We start from the raw sequence: 8,114 nt of genomic DNA, 5'->3' as shown, positions 1-8,114 counted from the left end.
ACCAGACTTGCCTGGAAGTGGGTCTCTGTGAGTGTAAGACAACAGTGTGACAGGGAACGCTGTAAACATTTGACAGCCAATTGTTAGAATGCTGAGAATGCTGGTGTAGATGTTCCATTAGTTTCTCCTTTTTTTAAAAAAAAAATATTTATTTTATGTATATGAGTACATTGTCGCGTCTTCAGACACACCAGAAGAGGGCATCAGATTCCATTACAGATGGTTGTGAGCCACCATGTGGTTGCTGGGAATTGAACTCAGGAGCTCTGGAAGAGCAGTCAGTGCTCTTAACCTCTGAGCCATCTCTCCAGCCCTAATTTCTCCTTTCTAATAGAAGTAGCACATGCTCGGGGAAAGTTACAGGATAAGGACAACAGCAGAGATGGTACATTGCTGTGTGTTCATGCTATGTGTCCCCAGAGTGAGTGTGTGTGTGTGTGTGTGTGTGTGTGTGTGTGTGTGCACTAGGATTGGGAGCTGTAGGTGAAGTTTCAAGTACTGTGGCCTGTACTCATTATTCCAGTACTTCTGAAGCTGTGGAATTCCTTGAACCCAGGAGTTCAAGGTCAGCTTGGGCAACTTATCAAGACCCCTGTCTACTAAATACCTAACAGACAAATTTTATTATTGCCTATATGATACTTTGCTGTAGACTCAAACTCAACCTCATAGTTGCTGCCGTAGATGTAGACATATATCAGTGTAGAGCTGAGGGAAGCTCACACCTCTGGGGGATCCAGCTTCGGCATATGCAAGGTTAACAGCAAGGTGGAGGGTGTATGCTTTTGACAATAAAATAAACCGTCAGATGTTTGTCTTACTATGTTGAATGTTGGGTTCCTTTACAGTCTCAGTGTTCATACAGCCATGTCTAGCTCAGGGAACTTCCTGTGGAGACGGGGTACCTGGAAAAAGCGTGGAAGAGGCCCTGATGGGGTAGGAGCTACAGAGGCTCTGCCACCACTCACTCGGTAAAGAGAGTGGGCTAGGATGATCGCTCGTTCCCTCCAGCCAGTCTGTCCGCTTTGCTCATGGTCCAGCTCCCTGTCCACACACTCACACATCCTTAGCTTGGACTCAGAGATGTTCTCAAATCCCAAATCCTATTTACCTTCATGGTGCTCCTTCAAGTGGTACTCCCAGCCCCACAAGATGGAGTTCCTCTGTGTAGCTCTGGATGTCTGGAACTTGCTCTGTAGACCAGGCTGGCTTCGAACTCAAAGATAGCCACCTGCCTCTTCCTCCCAAGCACTGGGACTAAAGGTGTGGGCCATCAGCGTCCTGTGCTGCTCACATACAATGTCTGTGTTTAGCTCAACTGTAACAACTCCAACAACATGAGTCATTTTTCAGTTTCTTACATTTTCATAGCCTATCATAGTGCTTGGTTCCCAGGAGTCAGTGTTGCTGAGGGCTGGCAATGGAAGAGTAGATGCCCAACACTAATGATCATGGCTTTGGCTTCAGCCCCCAGCACCACAAAACCGTCAAAAGTGTTGAGTGTTTTCCTCATATGGAGTTGTCTTAGGGTTTCTATTATTGTGAAGAAACACCATGACCACAGCGTCTCTTGGAAAACATTTCATTAGGGCTCCCTTACAGTTAAGAGGTTTAGTCTGTTATTAGCATAGTTGCATGAAGGCAGACAGGTGCTGGAGAAGGAGCTGAGAGTTCTACATCATGATCCGTATGCAGGCTGCAGGAGACAAGAATACCCCACTTCAGCTACCTTGATAGTGTGAGACCTCAAAGCCTGCCTCCACAGTGGCAGACTTCCTCCAACACGGCTTCAACACCTCCTAATAGTGTTACTCTCTATGGGCCGAGCTTTTAAACACATGGGGCCATTCCTATTCAAACCACCACAGGTGTGCTAGAGACAGAAGGGCGCTTCAGCTTCCTCTAGCATCCTTGGTTTTCTGGAAGTTCAATGACTGGGTTCAGTCACATCTACTTACATGGTCCTTTGTAGTTACACAGAATGTTCTTCATAGTTTGTTCTAAGAGGGTGGGTGCTTCCCAGCCCTCTGCGTTGTTCTTTCACAGAAGGGAGGGTGATCCTGTCACTCGCTGCTGGGTCACTCATACAGTTGTTTTGAGATTGTAGCTTTAGCCACATTCAACAAAGCTGAGTCCATTCCTCAAAGCGTCAGTGTTACGTCCAGCATGCTTTGTTCTAAAACACTATATGGAAATTTATATCGTGACTCTTAGGAGTGCCAGCTCCTGAATAGACAAAGATCTGTTATTAATTACGAAGCTTGGCCTTGGCTGGCTTGTTTCCTCCTAGCTCCTATGACTTAATTAACCATTCATACTAGTCTACGTTCTGCCATGTGGCTTGTCACCTCTCCCTCAGCCCAGCACTCATTCCTGCAGCACTCATTCCTGTGTCTGGCTGTCAAATGACCCTGCATCTGACTCCTTCCCAGAGTTCCTTTCTCTCCCTGGAAGTCCCGCCTGTCCCTTACCCCCTAGCTATTAGCTGTTCAGCTCTTTATTAAACCAATCAGAAAATGCCTTAGGTAAGAAAGGACAGAGTCATCTTACAGAAAGATTAACCAACATCTCCTTTTAGTCCAATAAAAGGGTCTTTCTCTAACATCAATAAACTACATACAATAAGAACAATTACTAAAAATATCAGGTGAGAATTACATTTAAATCCAAAACAAGCCGGGCAGTGGTGGCACACGCCTTTAATCCCAGCACTAGGGAGGCAGAGGCAGGCAGATTTCTGAGTTCGAGGCCAGCCTGGTCTACAGAGTGAGTTCCAGGACAGCCAAGGCTACACAGAGAAACCCTGTCTCGAAAAACCAAAAAGAAAAAAAGAAAAAAAAATCCTAAACAACTTAAGCTTAATGTGAGACCATATTTATTATATTCTTCAGTCCCTCAGAGACCTGAGAAAGATACATATTACCTGAGTAAACAGGAAGTGTGGAGTGAGCAGCTTCCAAAACTAGGAATAACAGAAATTGCTGGCTGCTAGGACAGTCACCCAAGGTTCCTCTGTAATGCTGGAGCATCTATCTTTGGCCTACAATCTCAGAATACCTGACAGATTTATCTGTGAAACAGGAATAGTGAATGACTAGCCTACCCTGTCTTGGCAGAGTACAGCAGTTGACTTCATGTTCTGCTTGTCCAGTTTGGACAGCATGCTGTCAACAGTTGAGGTAAGGGCAATTTTTTGTTTGGTGGCTAACTGTCATGTTTGAAGAAAGTTTCAAATGGAGGTTTTTCGATGCCCATCCTTTAAGAGTGTTGCTAGGGGCTAATGTGTCTCACTGTGGTGAAAAGCCTTATGTTACTAAAACATCTTAAATGCCATATTCTGTAGATATCTGAAGTGTTTGAAGAGCATCTATCTAAAGTATATCTGAATAAGCAAACATTGCTTGTTTCTAGCTTTTTACTAGTTAACTTTGAAAACATCTACAATAGGCTTAATAAAAGCTTATTTTTGTAATAAACTAAACTAGTACCTAACATGACCACAAGTTTGATTGACTGACTACTATCTCGCATTTCTTAATTATCCTAAACAGTTGGTAGTAGCAGCATTCAAAAGGACTAGAGCTTTACATTTTTAGATAGTTACATACCTTAAACAACTGGAAACATATACAATATGTTATAGCAAAAATAACCTTAATTTTCTATCATACAAAAATCCATACCAATGTAAACTACTTGAGACTAGTAGTTACTTTTCAGTCTGAAAGTAGATGCAGTAATCTACCCTTTCATTACATCATTCCTCTTTTTCTTTTTTCATTTATTTATTTATTTATTTATTTATTTATTTATTTATTTGAGACAGACTTTCTCTGTGTAGCCCTGGCTGTCGTGGAACTTGCTCTGTAGACCAGGATGGCCTCGAACTCAGAAATCCACCTGCCTCTGCCTCCCAAGTGCTGGGATTAAAGGTGTGCACCACCACCACCTGGCTCCTCTTTTCCTTTTCATCCCCTCTCTCCCCAACACTGGATAGGAGAGAAAGGATAGAGGAAAGAAAAAGAAAGAGATCCCTGAAAGAGACCTTTACATGGTTTCTTCCCTAACCAAGACCATTAACTTACAACCAATCTCCCTAAATGATGGCATCCACCACCAACCAGCAACCCCAAGCCACCACCCGGCCCACATCTTAGGAATAGGGGCATCACTCTTGTAAGCCTGTTCACTGCTGTCTGGGGCCTCTGGCATCTTTTGGGAACCCTATGAAAATTGGGATAATGCCCAAGTCCTGGAAAAGCTAGCTGTATCATTTGCTGTCCAGTCTCTGTGTGATGGAGACATGCAGGGCTCAACTGAAGGTCTGGCTGGAACAGTGTGTGAGGCTGGACCATCTTAGCCATTTTGAAGTTTTCCTGGATGTGGATTTTTGAGAAAACAGCTATTGAGGTAGTATGTGAGGCTGGATTACCTGGGCTTCATTAGTGTCTGGTTCTTTTGCCCTGAAAGCACAAACTTTTAAAGGTAATATACATTTCTGCATTAATACATGTTAATGGAATGTTCTGTATGCACAAGTCAGCTAAAGATGGTTCTCTGTTCTTTGAGCAGGTGAAAGGCATCAAACTTTGTAAGTTTGTACTGTAAAACCACACTTTAATATAAATCTCCATCCATGCCATATAGAAGGATGTAATAAGTCCTGAGGACTCTGTAGCCAAGATTTACTGGCTCTGTACAGACTATCATGTCTCAGCAGTCTCAGAGCTGTCCCCATGCAGAGGGGTCAGCATCCACATCCCTTGTTTTGTTCTTCGATAGGGTTTCTTCGTGTTTGCAGTTAAGATTTTCCGGAGGTCTTCCCCAGTCTAATCTGATCTTTATTCATTTTGAAGCGATCTGCAGCTTTTCATTTTCTTTTGAAACAAAGACATTAGCACTCCCTCAGGAAACATACTTCCTAACTTCCAGTCTGAGGTTATCACATACATAGGCTAATTTAACTCAGCAGTCCTTTCTAAAATCCAGTGGTTTTCCAACAGCTGTGCTACCCGTCTCATTGACATAAATTTTGAATCAACAAAGTATTATTTAGCCGGGCGGTGGTGGCACATACCTTTAATCCCAGCACTTGGGAGGCAGAGGCAGGTGGATTTCTGAGTTCAAGGCCAGCCTGGTCTACAGATTGAGTTCCAGGACAGCCAGGGCTACACAGAGAAGCCTATCTTGAAAAACCTTAAAAAAAAAAAAAAGTATTATTTAATCTATCTCTAGAAGAGCTTGTATCCCGATCCTGTTCTGTAAGCATCTCCTTCAAGCTGTAGTTAGATCTTTTTACAGTTGTTTCACCTGTAGGATTGTAAGCTATATCTGTAACATGTCCTATGCCATAATGTCTAAAAAACTGTTGTACTCTAATGGATACACATGTCAGGTATCATCAGCTTCAATCTGCAAAGGCATCTCCAAGGTAGCCACCAACTCCAAAAAATGCAGTCCCAGAATCATCCTTTTTTAGAGCTTAAAGCAAAAGTCTCTTGAAATCTTGAATAGAAATCAATTGTATGATGTATTAACACATATACATATTTTGAATTTTCAAACTATAAAATGAAACATAAGCTATTGGATGACATTGCTCCTAATTCAGAATATTGCATCTCTATGGGTTGTCATTCTGCAATCTTGTCACGAGGTGGCGCAATATACTTTAGATCGGATTTATCTGACTTTCTAAAAGATGTATATACTGTAGGTGTCTTCAGATACACCAGAAGATGGTGTCAGATCCCATTACAGACGGTTGTGAGCCACCATGTGGTTGCTGGGAATTGAACTCAGGACTTTTGGAAGAGCAGTCAGTGCTCTTAACCGCTGCTGAGCCATCTCTCCAGCCCTTATTCTGATTTAAAGGCTATGATTTCTGTTCTATGGCCTTTAATCTAGAAATCTATTACTAAGTTCTTCCCTTATCTAAGTCTGCCTTATTCTGATTTTTCTTAGAGAGGTTATAAACAACTGATCATTACTGAATACAATTATTTGTATGCTTATAATCAAAACAAAATTATGTGGAATCCAAGTGCCCTCTGTCGTTGTGTATTCCGGTTTTTAAAAATTTATTTTATATATTTAAGTACACTGCTGCTGTCTTCAAACACACCAGAAGAGGGCATCAGATTCCACTGTTGATGGTTGTGAGCCACCATGTGGGTGCTAGGAGCTGAACTCAGGACCTCTAGAAGGGTAGCCAGTTCTCTTAACCGACGAGCTATCTTTCCAGCCCGTGTTTTCCATTTTTTAACACAGAAAATATTCTTTTTAATCTAACTCCTTCCTTCAGAGACTTTGCTTTTATATACATTTATAACACATCTTTATTTCCCTTTTGCTCTCCTGTCTTTGAAGACTTTATATGCATTTATAGAACACTTTTACTTGTTTCTCTTTCTCTCTTCCTTTGTAGACTTCGCTTTTTATACTTCACCCCAGCAGTTCTATGACTGTATATGTAGTTTGCCTATCATCTATGCACCTTTCAAAACATTTCTATTGTTGCTTCTCCTTCCTTTAGAGACTTGACTTTTTATTTTTAAACTAATTACTCCTTTCTACGATTGCCTATACCCAGTTTCTTTTCTTTCTTCAGCACCTACGCACATTTTCAAGAATACTGTACCTGTTCAAAGGTTTTCTTGGTCTGGACCTGACTTTCTGCATGCCTGCAGCCATTCTCTGACCATGTGAGCCAAGCCTTAAAGGGCCAGCCCTACTGCCTCGACTGACAGGAAGGGGCGTTCACAAGGGAGCATTTACAAGCCTGCCAGAGACGCTGTGGCTCTGCCCCTTGTCCAGGAAGTGCTTGTTCCCTGCTGCAGAGGCTATTCGAGTATCTCCAGTCTCCGCAGTTTTTGCCACCTACCCCTGCTTTGGACGCTCACCTGCTGCTCAGCGGGGCATCTTAAAGGAGCCACACCTCCGGCCTGCGAGACTGGGTCAGTAGGAAGCCATATCTGTTCCCCCTCCTTGCCAAGGCGCTTCCACTGCTTTGCTGCTTGGCTTGCCCAGTGCCGAAGTTTGGATTTCTACCGCCTTCCATCCGGAACTTTTCTCAGGCTCTAAGCTTGGATATATGTGCCCTCACGTTGGACACCATTTATAACGTTTTTCTCTGAGGCGCCAATTAACCTGTTTATACTAATCTACGTTCTGCCTCTCTGTCTCTTTACTTTTCCTTCAGTCTTCACACTTCGTTCCTTCTCCCATGTCTGGTGGGCGAATCCCCCCCCACATCTGAGTCCTTCCCAGAGTTCCTCTCTCCCTCCCTACAAGTCTCTTCTACCACTCCTGCCTAGCAATTAGCTCTTCTGCTTTCCATTAACCCAATCAGAAAATGCCGTAGATAAGCGAGGAAGGACAGAAACATCTTACAAAAAGATTCTCCCAAGAGAAATTGCTTAATATATTCAAAATGTTATTCAGGGTTGGAGAGGTGGCTAAGTGGTTAACGTCACTTGCTTCTCTTGTAGAGGACACAGATTCAGTTCCCAGCACACACCTAACAGCTCAGAAATCTGTACTTCCAGAAGGACTTCATGTTCTTTCCACCTCCTCAGGCAACAGACACACGGTCCACAGGCACACACACAGGCACACACAGGCACACACACACACAGGCACACACACACGAAGGCACACATACACACAGGCACACATACACACAGGCACACATACACACACAGGCACACACACACACAGGCACACATACACACACAGGCACACATACACACAGGCACACATACACACAGGCACACATACATGCAGTACCTCCTGTGTAATGACTTAGGTCTTTGGTAGGCATTGGTATTGTAGGTCCTGAAGGCAGCAGCTCGGTAACAGGATGTGCTACTTTCTAGTGTATCCCATCAATTTGAGAGCTAAGGGAAGCTGGGCGGTGGTGGTGCATGCCTTTAATCCCAGCACTTGGGAGGCAGAGGCAGGCGGATTTCTGAGTTCGAGGCCAGCCTGGTCTACAGAGTGAGTTCCAGGACATCCAGAGCTATGCAGAGAAACCCTGTCTTGGAAAGAGAGAGAGAGAGAGAGAGAGAGAGAGAGAGAGAGAGAGAGAGAGAGAGAGAGAGAGAGAGAGAGAG

Source organism: Grammomys surdaster, unplaced genomic scaffold (assembly GCF_004785775.1).
Source record: "Grammomys surdaster isolate TR1022 unplaced genomic scaffold, NIH_TR_1.0 126278, whole genome shotgun sequence".
Classification (NCBI taxonomy): domain Eukaryota; kingdom Metazoa; phylum Chordata; class Mammalia; order Rodentia; family Muridae; genus Grammomys; species Grammomys surdaster.
This window is presented reverse-complemented; position numbering follows the sequence as displayed.